The sequence below is a fragment of the Chiroxiphia lanceolata genome, chromosome 17 (assembly GCF_009829145.1).
Source record: "Chiroxiphia lanceolata isolate bChiLan1 chromosome 17, bChiLan1.pri, whole genome shotgun sequence".
NCBI lineage: Eukaryota > Metazoa > Chordata > Aves > Passeriformes > Pipridae > Chiroxiphia > Chiroxiphia lanceolata.
In genome coordinates this window covers 5,759,596-5,772,565 of record NC_045653.1, presented here as the reverse complement: position 1 = coordinate 5,772,565, position 12,970 = coordinate 5,759,596, and the positions used below count along the sequence as shown (strand labels likewise).

Sequence of the window (12,970 nt, the reverse complement as noted above, 5' to 3'; positions counted from 1 at the left end):
TAGTTCCTGTGCACAAAGATCAAGCAGGACATGGTGACTTGGTTTACCAATACTCAGCCTGTGAAGGTCATATGGCTTAAACAAGGCCCAGACATCCAGTTCTTGGCTGTCAGAGTTGGGAGGACTCTGTTCCTGCCTGGTAGCAAATATTTAGGTAAGAAGACACAAAACCACAGAGGTTAAAAGAGACCTTCAGGATCACTGAGTCCAAGCTGTGCCCGATGCCCACCTTGTCCCCCAGCCCAGAGCACTGAGTGCCACGTCCAGTCCTTCCTTGGACACCTCCAGGGATGGGCACTCCACCACCTCCCTGGGCAGCCCCTTCCAGTGCCTGAATACCCTTTCCATGACTAATTCCTCCTGATGTCCAGTCTGAACCTTCCCTGGCCCAGCTTGAAGCTGTTTCCTCTCATCCTGTCCCTTGTTTCCTGGGAGCAGAGGCCAACCTGGATACAACCTATGAGTCTCCTTGGGAACTCCACCGCCCAGGACAGACCCAGGGGCACCACTGGTGGTTGTCCCCACGTGGGTCACACCAGCAGGACCAGGTCACTGGTTGGAAGCAGGAGTCCCAAAAGGCAGAGATTCCCAGTGGCAGAGCGAAAGCTCTGCTGGATACCCACATCCAATTTATAACAGATTTAATCTGATTCTGGAGAGGGGCAGTAAATCACTGCTAAACAGTTATATGGGGTTTTATTGAGAATTTTTATTATCATAGATACAAAGGCCGTACTTTGGAGATTAACTAGGAAAAGTTTTACAAGGCAGTGGAGATAATGAATCACAAATTCTGTAGGGGTGAACCTCCCATGCTCAATCCAAGTACAGCTGTCTCATATTTGCTCTGTGTGCATTTTGCTACCAGTAATTTTGTCATCAATTTTCATATTTTGTTTAAACATATTTGTCTTTTGGACAAGATAGGTCATATTTCACCCATTTGATGAATTTTCTCCTTGGTCCAGTTTTACAGGATTTGCACTTAATTAATTGCACAACCTTTAATTCGACAGACTGTTTTTAATGGCTGTGTAGTTTCAAATGCAGATACACGGAGGAATTTCAAAAAGTAATTGTTTTTATGTCACTACCATTGAAAGTTGCAATTATTAAAATATACAGATAATGGCACAGAATTTCTTAGCTGATGATACTAAATATGCACAAGTTTTTTTATGCATATCTTCAGGGTTTTCAGTGGAATTTGGGGTATCGCTTCAACACAACAATGTTCATACTCAACCCCTGCAACTTTGTGCAAACTCACAGCTTCCACTTGTGAGAGCATTGGCAAACTTTCCACATGCACTTTTGGTAATACGAGCCTTTATTTAAATTTTTTCCCAGAAATTATACTGCAGTTTTATTAATTGGTGACGAAACTATTGGATCAGGTATTGGCTGGAAGCACTAAACAAAATTCATACTTCCAAAGCTTGGAAAAGCTTCACAAAGGGAAGCCCACCTTTTCCTGGAGCTCAACCCTGACAGTCGCGGAGCTCTTAAAGGCTTCTTCAGTTCTTAGCAGACTCATGGAACAGGGCTAGCTCACCCCTCCAGACAGCCTGCTGTCTGCAAATGTGCCCATCAAATCTGTTTGTCAAGCCACCAGGCTTTTCCATGCCTGGTAAAAGGCAGACAGGAAGGAGTAGGCAAAGGTCAATCCTTGTCAGCTCTTTGTAAATGTAATTGTAGTGGCAGTTTGTGAGCGCTGGCTCGTTCCCTAGCAACTTTCTGTGTGTGTGGGGAAGAGTTAAATACATAGCTCTCACTGTGTTGCTTTTTCACTAATTTTGGAATTAAGATTTTTTTGGGTTTTATTTTGTTTTGTTTATTGGCCTTTGTGCACATTTGGAGGTTCATGTGCATAAGCTGCAAACTCCCCTCAGCAATTGTGTAAGCCTTCAGAAAGAAATCCGTGACTGAGCACTGACTGACTTCTGAGTTGGAGGATAATCATGATAATTAATCTAGATTCTGACTTCTTTTGTTATGTGGCTCTGAGCAAATGTAATTTGTGAACCAAAGTCCCTACAGACTCTGTTTTTCACATTGGCAGTGGTGAGCTGCAATCAGAACCTGACCCCATATCACTGAGTGCTTTCAGTGATCTTTTCTGGTGATGACTATTAGATGGGGAATTTTTACAGTGTGTATGTCACAAATAACTCCCACTAATGACAGCCATAAGAACAGTGACGTTAAGACAGACTTTTGTTTAGAGGAATGAATTTAGGGATTAAGCCAAGGCATGCAACTCCGGTGCAATTTCTAGGAGTTGTCCCTACTTACACAAAGGCTGAATTAAACTCATTTATCTTATTGAAGCCTGAGACAAAACGGTGGGGCTCACGTGTGCTGCTGATGGGGACTGGCACAGCTCCACTGACCACAAGGTGCTGAGAGAGATGTTTCTACAAAGGACCAATTCATAGATGTGCAACTGGTCCCACTCCACGGAGCAGGAATGGCCAACAGAGCCTTGCAGTGCAGCTGCCCTGGGTGAGAGAGGGCTCTGGGACAGGTTTTACAGAACATTTAGGGCTGGCTAAGGAGAGGGTCACAGAATCATAGAATATCCTGAGCTGGAAGGGACCCACAAGGATCATCCAGTCCAACTCCTGGCCCTGTACAGACACCCCAACAATCCCACCCTGTCCATGAGAGTGTTGTCCAAACACTCCTTGAGCTCTGTCAGCCTTGGGGCTGTGTCCACTGCCCTGGGGAGGCTGTTCAGTGTCCAGCTACCCTCTGGGGGAAGGACCTGCAGAGACTTGCCCAGACTCCCAGAAAGTTACAGGTCATATGTAGGGTGGTGTTCTCCTTATTCCTTCTCTCTCCTCCTTTTCTGAACTCTGTGAACGAAAAGAAAAATGAAAGTTCTAAGGTGAGAGGAGAAAGTGCTCTGGGCTTGCTTTTCTTTCTTTCATCTCTTCAAGAACTTGGAATAGTCTGTTGCAGAAAGAAAACAAGGGACTGAGATGCTCGAGAACTGATTTTCCAGTGGCTTCATCCTCCTTTCTAGGAGCACAATTGCACATTTGGATTACAAACGTGGGCAGGTGACAGGCAAGTGTCTACAGGTGGGATGTCAGGGCACCAGAAGTGGACAAGGGGATTTTTTAGGGAGCAGGTTAGGCAGTCTGATGCCTTGAGCTGACTTTTAGCATTAAATACACCTTTCAAATTGCCATCAGCTTCCACAGTCATTTAAAATGGGATCACAAGAGACTTGACTCAGGTGGGTTCGTGGAACTGAAGCAGCTCTTGGCTCCAAACTCCACAACCTGTGACAGTGGAGTCCATCCCTGCAACCCTCCAGGACTGGAAACAAAGACTGAGTGGTCTGCTCCTGGTAGAGGGCCCTGGTCTCAGGTAGAGGAACTGTTTGCTGGTTTTGTTCCTTGGAAAGATTTACAGCAACTTCATCCTACCGTAGTAGAAAGAGCTATAAAGGAGGAGTTAGAATTCAAGCTGTGTCCTGGTGAGATTTTCATCTTTGTTCGTTGCAGATGTTAAGTCATTTTGAGATGCAAGTCATTTCTTTGGAAAAAGCTTTCTTTGGGGCTGAAATATAATGGCAGGAAATTAGCTGTTAATCCTGTCTTTTCTTGGACAGACTAGACATGCATAATAAACCCCCCCTTTCCTCCTCTTTCCTTGCCCAACGGTTCAGTTTGACCTGAAAGAAAACATTTTCTTCCAAGAAAGACAATGTTTATGAGGTGTAACCCTAGTTTGGCTCTGATGATTAGAGACACATGTATCAACCTGTGTAAAATCTGTGATGGCTGTTTGAGACGAGCCCTGGTCAGGAAGGCTGAGATCACAAGCACTGTAAGAACCAAAAGAACCAGCTCTAGCTTTAAATGTTCCAAAGTTTCATCCAGACTCCTAAACCTGCTTTATAACCCTTGCTCCTGTTGAGCACAGTGAGACAGTAAAGGTCTGATTTGCCTGGGAAGGAACCAAAGTTCACCCCTCTCCCTGATTCTTCCTGCTCAGGGGGATCTGGGAGAGGCACATCACAGAATCAGGAATACAGTTGCATTACCTTTGTCTTCCATGTAACCCCTGGATCCTCCCAGCCACTTGGCAGCATTGCAAACACTGTTTGAAAGAGGCAAAAAGGGGGTTAGGGAAAGGTTGGAGTTGTCACTGCACCCAGAGACAGACACCCTCCATTTAAGAGACGGCCCTATATTTGTCAAAACTGTCTGTTTTCCATTAAATTCTCTAATAGATTTAAAATAAATAATTATTTTTTTCCAGAACTAGTCAGGAAAAACAGCAAGCATGGTCTGGTGAACAGGTATCAGAGGCAAGTTTCACATTTTCTCATGTGTGTCCCACAACACAGGTCTCACTGAGGCAGAAAAGCCTTTTGTTTCCCCATTTTAACACTCATAACTACACAGCTGATGCTGTAACAGCTTCCTGGGCACAGGTAGGAAGGGTGTCAGTGTGAAGAGACAGTTATTTTCCGCTTATGTGGCTGAGAATATTTTGTTATTTCAGGGTATTTCAGCAAACGGAAGAGACACCTTTGGGAAACTGGGAGAAGTTCTTCCACTGAGCAGGAACATACATTCAGTCTTTAGTTCATTGCTTCTGGTGGGCAAGTACTAAATCAGGCACTGTGATGGGATCCCAGGCAATTCCTCCAGCTTTGGTTAGTGCTCCTCGGTCAGAAATGCTGAGAAAATGGAAAGTGATAGGGAAATAAAAAGTTAATACATGTCCTTTTAATTGTGCAGTGAGGGCATGGCAATGTGAGGGTGGAGAATATTGTGGTGGAAATCAGGAGTGTGTGGAAAATAGAAGAGGCATGTGGGGGAATGTGTTAGATGAGACAGGGAGCTCAGACCTGCCTCTCTCAGGGTGACTGAAGTAGGTGTTTATGGTTTTGTTCTTTAAACAATAACACCTACACCTGCCCCAGACTTCTCAGTCTGGGCACTGAAGGAAACATCAGCATGGAAGTCAGGGGGAGCCTTTGTTCCTCCAGTGATTCAATCCCTTGTTGAATTTAGGATCACAGAATATCCTGAGTTGGAAGGGATCCACAAGGATGATCCAGTTCAACTCCTGGTCCTGCACAGATACCCCAACAATCCCACTCTGTCCCTGAGAGCATTGTCCAAACCCTCCTGGAGCTCTGGCAGCCTTGGGGCTGTGCCCACTGCCCTGGGGAGTCTGTTCAGTGCCCACCACCCTCTGGGGGAAGAACCTTTTCTGAGATCCAACCTAAACCTCTCCTGACACAACTTCAGGCCATTCAGGTCCTGTCCCTGGTGAGTTTATTACCCAGGAAGCCTCTGAGAGGCCCCTGGGCACTGTTTATGTGGTGGGGTACCAGGTACCCAAGCTGTGTGTCTGTGCATTGCTGCTGTCACATCATGTAAGAGATGCTCCCTCTCTCCTTTAAAACACTGGGCTTTATTACTCTTCTCCCTTATCTCTAATATAGCAAGGACAGAACATCTGCTTATTTAAGTAGTTCCATTTGATCCTAAATCCATCAGGTTCTTGTAAAGAGGACTTTAACAGGTCATTTTTCGAGTGAATAGCTGGGTGTTACTTGAATTCCTTGGACTGGGAAGTGATATTATGTACTTCTCCATAGCATTAATTAATTTTTTTTTTAAGTAAGGTGTTTTGAAATTCATTTTTAGTTAAACCAAAAGGAATTGAACTGAAATTCATATGCCAGGCAGCAGCCTTGTGAAATGTAAACTGAGTTATAAACCTATAGAAAATGGATTTTATTATGGAAATGTAAACTGTCCCCTAAGCATAGCATGGGGAGGTGATGCTGTAACAACATATGAGTGAGTAATAAACAACAGCCAGTATTATATCAGATGACTGGGTACAGCTAGAAATGTATCTGTTTGGGTGTTGAATTATCCCCAAATTTGAATTATGGGCATATAATTCAAATTATCCCCTTCCAGCAATATAAAGTCTGACAGACATATTTTTTTAATATACTTCTTGTGCTGGTTTGCATTATGTCACATCCTCCAGCGCTAAAACCACAGCTTTCCTACCATGATTCATCAGAAATCAGGGGGGAAAAATAGTTGAGATCTGATATACTGAGTACTCTTAAATTACAGAGCAGCTTCGAGTGTAGTGTATGAGGAGACAGAGGCAGGGTGAATAAGTATGTCTTGGGCTGTCATGTCCATGAACTGGGAAACTCAGTGGCTCATTGAATCATTTCCTGGTACTTCTGCTCATCCATCGATACACGGCAACCAGGCTGGGCTTGCAGAGATGAAAGGCAGAGTAATTCAGAGCCAGCTGTAATTCTTTATAAAACATACACTGAGTATTTTTGTTGACTCCTGCATGACATTTCCAAGGTGGCTGGGAAGCCAGGCCATTTGTTACAGACTCTGGATCAATAGAAAGCACAGAGGAAAACAGGGAAAGTTAACATCCAGCGGAAAGGACAGCACAACTTCCAAGTTTGCACATCTCAGCTGTGCACAGGGTGCATTGCAGGGGAACATCCTGTTCTTCAGAGGGACATTTTCAATCACTGAAAAAATATTCAGCATGAGGAAAAGCTGCTGCCTTATGCATCTGTAATTGTCAGATTTACCAGTGAATAGAACAGAGGCATTTGCAAACCCTTCTCCTCCTATAGCTGTATGACCACGATGGCTACCTGTGTGTGTAATGCACGTTCCACAGACATTGAGAGCTCTGACACATCTGAATTCCCACTTTCATTGTTGCTGGCTGCTTTTTCACCCCAAAATGATTACATTTTAGCATATAAGAGAAGCTAATAGATCATAAAAACCTAAATATGTGTTTTTCATCAGACATGATCTATCAAGGATAAAAAATAATTTGCTGTATTTGTTCTCAAATGATCAAATTTCAGAGTAGAGTCTTGCTGACTTCAGGGGCTTGATGACTGAAAGTTTACAGGGAGTCTGGGCTCATGTTTCAAGATCTGATTTGAAAGCCAACTTTTACCTTGTACAGATTCAGGACTTTCTTCATGTCATTATAAAGATCAAGTCTATTCCCCCTTGTGTTTTGTGTGCTGTCCTTACTCAGAAAAGTTTAAAACCAGGCTTTTAGTGCTTTCTATATTAAAAGACAGAGGGGAAAAAATGATACCTCATAGGTTTGTCTACAAAAATCACTTGAAAATTACTACTTTTCTAAGATTTAAAAGAATTAACACATCACCTGGACTTTGCATGTGAAGATTTAACTTTTTGATAAACAGCAAACTCATCTACTGCTGCGCCAGCTATTTTTAACCCACCTTGTGAGTATGCTTTTTTTATTGCTTTATACAGCATATCTGATTCTCTCTAAAGCACAAACTAAAAAATCTATCGGGCTGTCATTTGCTGCATAGTGCCATCTATCATCATGCAGCTTGGCAGCTGTAGTGCAGGGAGGGAGGGGGGAGCTGGAGCAGGAGGCACAGTCAAGGACTTTCACATGTAACACCAAAAAAAAAAAAAAAATCCTTGTCACAATTATTTATGGCTCTTGCTGGGGCACATAATAGGACACATAAAACCTCTGTTTCAGTTTCAAGCCCCCTCCCCTGTCGGAGTCGGGCACAGGCAGTTTTGCTTTACACATACAATTTCCTGAACAATGCCGAGCACTTGTGAAGTGACAGTGACAAATACTGGAGGCTCTGGCTGCAGCTCTGCAGGCTGTTACAGGAGCAGGGGTGTCAATAATCAAGGAAGGCTGCCAATGATACCAAAATGCCACTGTGATACTCTCCTTGTTCAAGCAGCTCTCTGCAATGCTTTTATTTTGAAGTTCCAGGAAACTTCTCGTGTCCCTGTAGTTCCAGGCTGCGAGGAAATAAAGTGTCGGAGGGACCCGTGCCAAGAAATGATTTTTCATTGTTTGATCTTCTGTGCAGTTTGATCTCACGATAACTAAAATATTGCTGGTTCAGAGGGGCTCAATGAATATTCAGCAGTTTCCTATTAGTGTTAGCCTGGTGTGAAGTCTTTTTGTTAGGGTCTATCGTAACAGCCCTCTGCATGGTGTGCTTGACTTTGTTGTTCAGAGTGTAACCTTTGGTTCAGGTCCCAGCTGATGGATTTCAGAGCGACTCTGCTCCTCTCTGGATGGCAGCAATGGGGAGCTGTGCTGTTAAGGAAACCATGCTTTAGGTAATTAAACATAAAATTCGGGTCCGAACCAATAAATTGTCTTGCTTGCAGTTTCTCAAGAAAGAGCATAGGCAGATATTAACCTTGATGTCCCCATTAAAGTCCTCTGATACACTTTTTATTTCCCACATCTCATAGTATTTCTGATCTCCAGTGTTAAGTAGCAGACTGTTAAATTAGCAGAAGAGAGGCCAGGATAGATTTGCTCCTGTGGAGCAAATCAGTTTTGAAGGGACGATCCACAAAAACACCAAGAATACAGATTAAACAGAAGCACTTGAAAAACCATTCACTTTAAGCACAATACATTTTCATTATTGTTAAGGCAGCCACAAACAGCATCTAGGTACACAAAGTAACTGTCACGAAACCCACTATTGATAAATCAGGGTTACATTTATCTAAATGAAAGGCACCTGCCCTCTTCCAGAGGCTGCAGGAAAAGGTGGTGGCTTTAGGACAGCTTCAAATGTTAAAACATGCCTCGAAAAAGAAAAGGTCTGAAAGACCAAGTTGGTTAGACACGAATTGTGATGATTTTCTGTGGTTTAGTGCTGTTGCACTGAGTGTGCTGTCAGTCATGTGCAGTTCATTCAGCCTTGTTTCTCACTACCACATTCCCGGGGCAGTTCCTATAGGTTTGAAGTGCTCCTGCATGAAGCAAGGTTGGTTTAGGAAACATGGATCCTGCTGGCTCAGTTGCATCCCACGTCCACCTTATTGCCCTTGTGCAAAAAATGTTCTGAGAAACTGTTCCCATGTGGCAAAGCTCGTCTCTGCTGGGACTTTACATTCCACCACCAAACCTCCCTCAATTCTAAGTCTCTAACACAGAGTTCCTGTTGAGCAGAGGTGGTCTGGACAAGAGTAAGTTGAAACAGCTGTGTGCTCTTTACCTCATCTGCACCAGAGTCACAGCCAGTTCCTGCTCACTGCTTCCTCCCTCACAATCTCATTAAACATGTACATGTGGGTTTTTTCTCCTGCATAGTTTCGTTTTAAATTTCCTGTCCTACTTGGATTTTTTTCTCACCTTAGTGAAAATAGGAACGGGATCAAATGTTGAACAGACCATATTTACATCCATTGCTGTTGTTGTTTTCTTTAGCTCACTGAAAATTGAGAGGAGAACTATGGTCTTTATTGTTGTTTCTGTCAGTAGCAGCTACACAAGATCCAGGTGATGGGCAGCATCAGGCACAAGGTTGTCTTGATTCCTGAGCAAAGTGGGAAAGTTGACATCATTATGTTAAAATTCCCAGCACAGGAAGGACACGGAGCTGTTGGAATGAGTCCAGAGGAGGCACCAAGGTGATCAGAGGGATGGAACAGCTCTGCTGGGAGGAAAGGCTGACAGAATTGGGATTGATCAGCCTGGAGAAGAGAAGATTTGGGGTGACCTAACTGTGGCTTTCCAATGCCTCAAGGAGCTCCAGAAAAGATGGAGAGAAACTATTTCCAAGGGCCTGGAGGGACAGCACAAGGGGAAATGGCTTCACACTGACAGAGAGGAGGGTTAGATGGGATATTGGGAAGGAATTCCTCCCTGTGAGGGTGGGGAGGCCCTGGCACAGGTTGCCCAGAGAAGCTGTGGCTGCCCCATCTCTGAAAGTGTCCAAGGCCAGGTTGGATGGGGCTCTGAGCAACCTGGGATAGTGGAAGGTGTCCCTGCCCATGGCAGGGGGTGGAACTGGATGAGCTTTAAGGTCTTTCCAACCCAACCCATTCTCTGATTCCATGAAACTCTCAAAAGTGAGAGCAAACCTGGTAGACTAAGGAGAGATTTGCCAGTGTTTGCAAATTATATTTTACTTTTTCCAAGAAAAGTAGCAAGGAGTACATGGGCTCTTCTGCAGCAGACTCTGCAGTGCATTGTGAAACAGGATTACTGTCAATCAAACTAATTTCTCACAGATCACTTCTTGTCTTTAATTTCTATTCCTTTACTTCTATTTCCTACAAGCTTTTATAGCATGTTATGCTTTTGGCACTTTCTGAAGAGGAAAAATATTTTTCCTGGAGTTTATAGATGCATTGTGGAAGAGGTTTAAATACTATTAAAAATGCTTTAAAACCCCAAATTTTATTGGTAGTTAAATGATCCATATAGTAGAAATGTCCATGTAGTTTCTGTTTATTTTCAGTGCTTTTTTTTTTTTCCTTGAGTTTTTTGCTCTAGGGACTGTTTCAATGTAGTTGGGACACATGAAAACAGAATTCCAAATGTGGGTATATGCAAATAATTAATGCTAGCATTAAGGCTTATCTAAGGAGCAGAAAAATGGAAGGCTTTGGTTGTGGCATATTTCCTGGGATTTTCTTTGCACTGGTTCCCTTTCAGCATCTCACTTTTGGAGAAGTCTCTGTTCTGCAGTGCTTCTGTTTGCTTTCTTATTCTAAAATCCAGTTAAGTGTAGAAAAATGTTGACTACCCTTTTCTTATGAATTACAAGGTTGTAAAATCATTATGAAAAAGAAAGAATGTGCCATAGTGTGGGTTTGTTGACTCTGGACCAAAGAGTGAGTGGGAAAAAATAATGACTCGTTGGGTCATTTGGGGAAAAATCACAAATATTGAAACACTGTGAGTTCTTTGGATTTGGGTTTGATAGATCAGGGGAAGGGAGCTGCAATGATTACAAAAAGTGGTAGGTCTAGATTTGATCATTTCCTTACAAACTGTTCTCGATAACTGTGCACAAAAGTGTGAGGTGTATTTTTATATTGCTGATTTTCTACAAGTGCACTTAGAATCTGCTTTAACCACTTTGAGGTTGTAAATTACCAAGTAATTAATATTAGAAGGTAAAAATATGATTTAAGGTCTGCATTGGTACAAAGAAAAAAATAATGCTGTAGTGCCCCATCCATTCCTGTTCACAAAAACAGCTGCCATGGGAGTGCATCACCTGAGGTTTTCAACAGCTAAAAAGTGCATTCTTGTAAAAGGCTGCCTTTCCAATTTTTAGAAGACAAAAGATTTCTATTTACTATACAAACACATTTACCTGTTTGCCAGCTGGTGACTATGATGCAGAGTTTTTCCATGAGTCACCACGGAGTGTTTTCGGTTTGTTTGGTTGTTTCAAGTCAGTATTTAATAAACTTCAAGCCTATTTGGGTTTTAATTTCTTGTGATGCCACAACACATTGTTCTTTGCTTGAGATTGACACCAATTTAGTAATATGTGGCAAACATGCAGCTACCAAGGAAATAGTTTCCTTAGCAACAAGGAACCTATTGACAACGCTCCACACGGAACCCACTTTAACCCCAGTCTGGGGAGTTGCTGTTTCTCTGATTTCTGGTTGTTCTTTGCATCTGCACAAATCAGATGTTAGAGGACCAAAATGTGCTGTCTGTAACCACAGGCAAAATCTTCTTCAACATGCATGAAAGTAGGAGTTGGTGAACAACCAGTTGCACCATCAAAACTTGGGCATTTAACAAGGCACAGTAACATTTAAAATGCATGGTGGGCAAGTCTGAGCTTAAGTAAGGTTAATCTGTAAGCTGAGCCCAGGTGACACATCCAGGATTTAACAGAACATAATATAAAATAATAGGAGGAAAAAAGCCTTGGTGTGTTGTGCTGACACACATTTTTGGGCAGAGGTATTTATATATGCCACTGATGGAAGCAGCCTGGGTAAATGCAACATTAAGTTTAGGACTGATAAAAATAAAATAAACATTCCACAATTCCACGTGGGAATTGTTCCACCTAACTCATCTGCCATGTAAAATAGCAGTAACAATGTGTGACTTTGCTGGGAGAGGAAAAGGCTTAACCTGTTTCAATGGAGTTTTGGTTTTAAAAAAAAGCCCAATACAAGTTCAGAAAAAGTAATCTCATCACAACATTCCTTGTTGTTTATATTTTTACAAATATTTTAGTGGCACGTTTCCTGCTTTCCTGATTCAGGCACCGGGATTACATGGAATGACCCATTATTAACGATGGGAGTCTAAGCCCAGAAGATATTTGAAGTCAAGTCCCTGTTCTGCTCCATATTTTCTTGTGCAATCCCCCATGGACTCACATTTCCAAAGGGATTGGCAACTGTGAATATTCCCACTTTGGAGCAATCACCGAGAGACCATTATGAGGATATGATTTTTTGGAAAACGCTAAATGCTCATGTTCTCAGAATAAGATCTCTTTAAAGTGTTCCCAAATTTGAAGCACTGCATATGTTAGAATTCCTACAGTTCCTGGCACCATCTCCAGCAGTGGAGCAAAGCACAGAGACAGCTGAGACAGGAGAAACCAGGCTTGAGATGTTATTCCTGCAAAATCAGGATATCCTTGACTGCCACATCTGGTGATGCAGATGCTTCATCAGGACAACCTGACCTCGGGGTGCCCTCAGTCCTTTCCCACACCCAGGTTTTAATGTCAGCGTGGTTTAATGATAATCAGGACAACATAATACTAAAGAATCCCAGAGTGGTTTAGGTTAGAAGGGACCTTAAAAATCACCTCATTCCAACCCCCTGCCATGGGCAGGGACTTCTTCCACTAGCCCAGGTTGCTCCAAGCCCTGTCCAACCTGGCCTTGGACACTTCCAGGGGTCCAGAGGCAGCCACAGCTTCTCTGGGCAACCTGTGCCAGGGCCTCACCACCCTCACAGGGAGAAATTCCTTCCCAATATGCCATCTAACCCTCCTCTCTGTCAGTGTGAAGCCATTTCCCCTTGTCCTGTCACTCCAGGCCCTTGTAAATAGTCTCTCTCCATCTTTCCTGTAGCTCCTTGAGGCACTGGAAAGCCACAGTTAGGTCACCCCAAA

General features: G+C 43.0%; 1 long non-coding RNA gene across 1 annotated transcript; it reads right to left on the bottom strand.

The window, feature by feature from the left end:
- Positions 1–7,777: 7,777 nt before the first annotated feature.
- Positions 7,778–11,377, bottom strand: LOC116795398. Its single transcript, XR_004360042.1, has 3 exons — positions 11,186–11,377; positions 9,211–9,394; positions 7,778–8,154 (listed from the first exon to the last, which is right to left on the bottom strand). It is a non-coding gene; the product is annotated as an uncharacterized LOC116795398 (long non-coding RNA).
- Between the last annotated feature and the right edge of the window lie 1,593 nt (positions 11,378–12,970).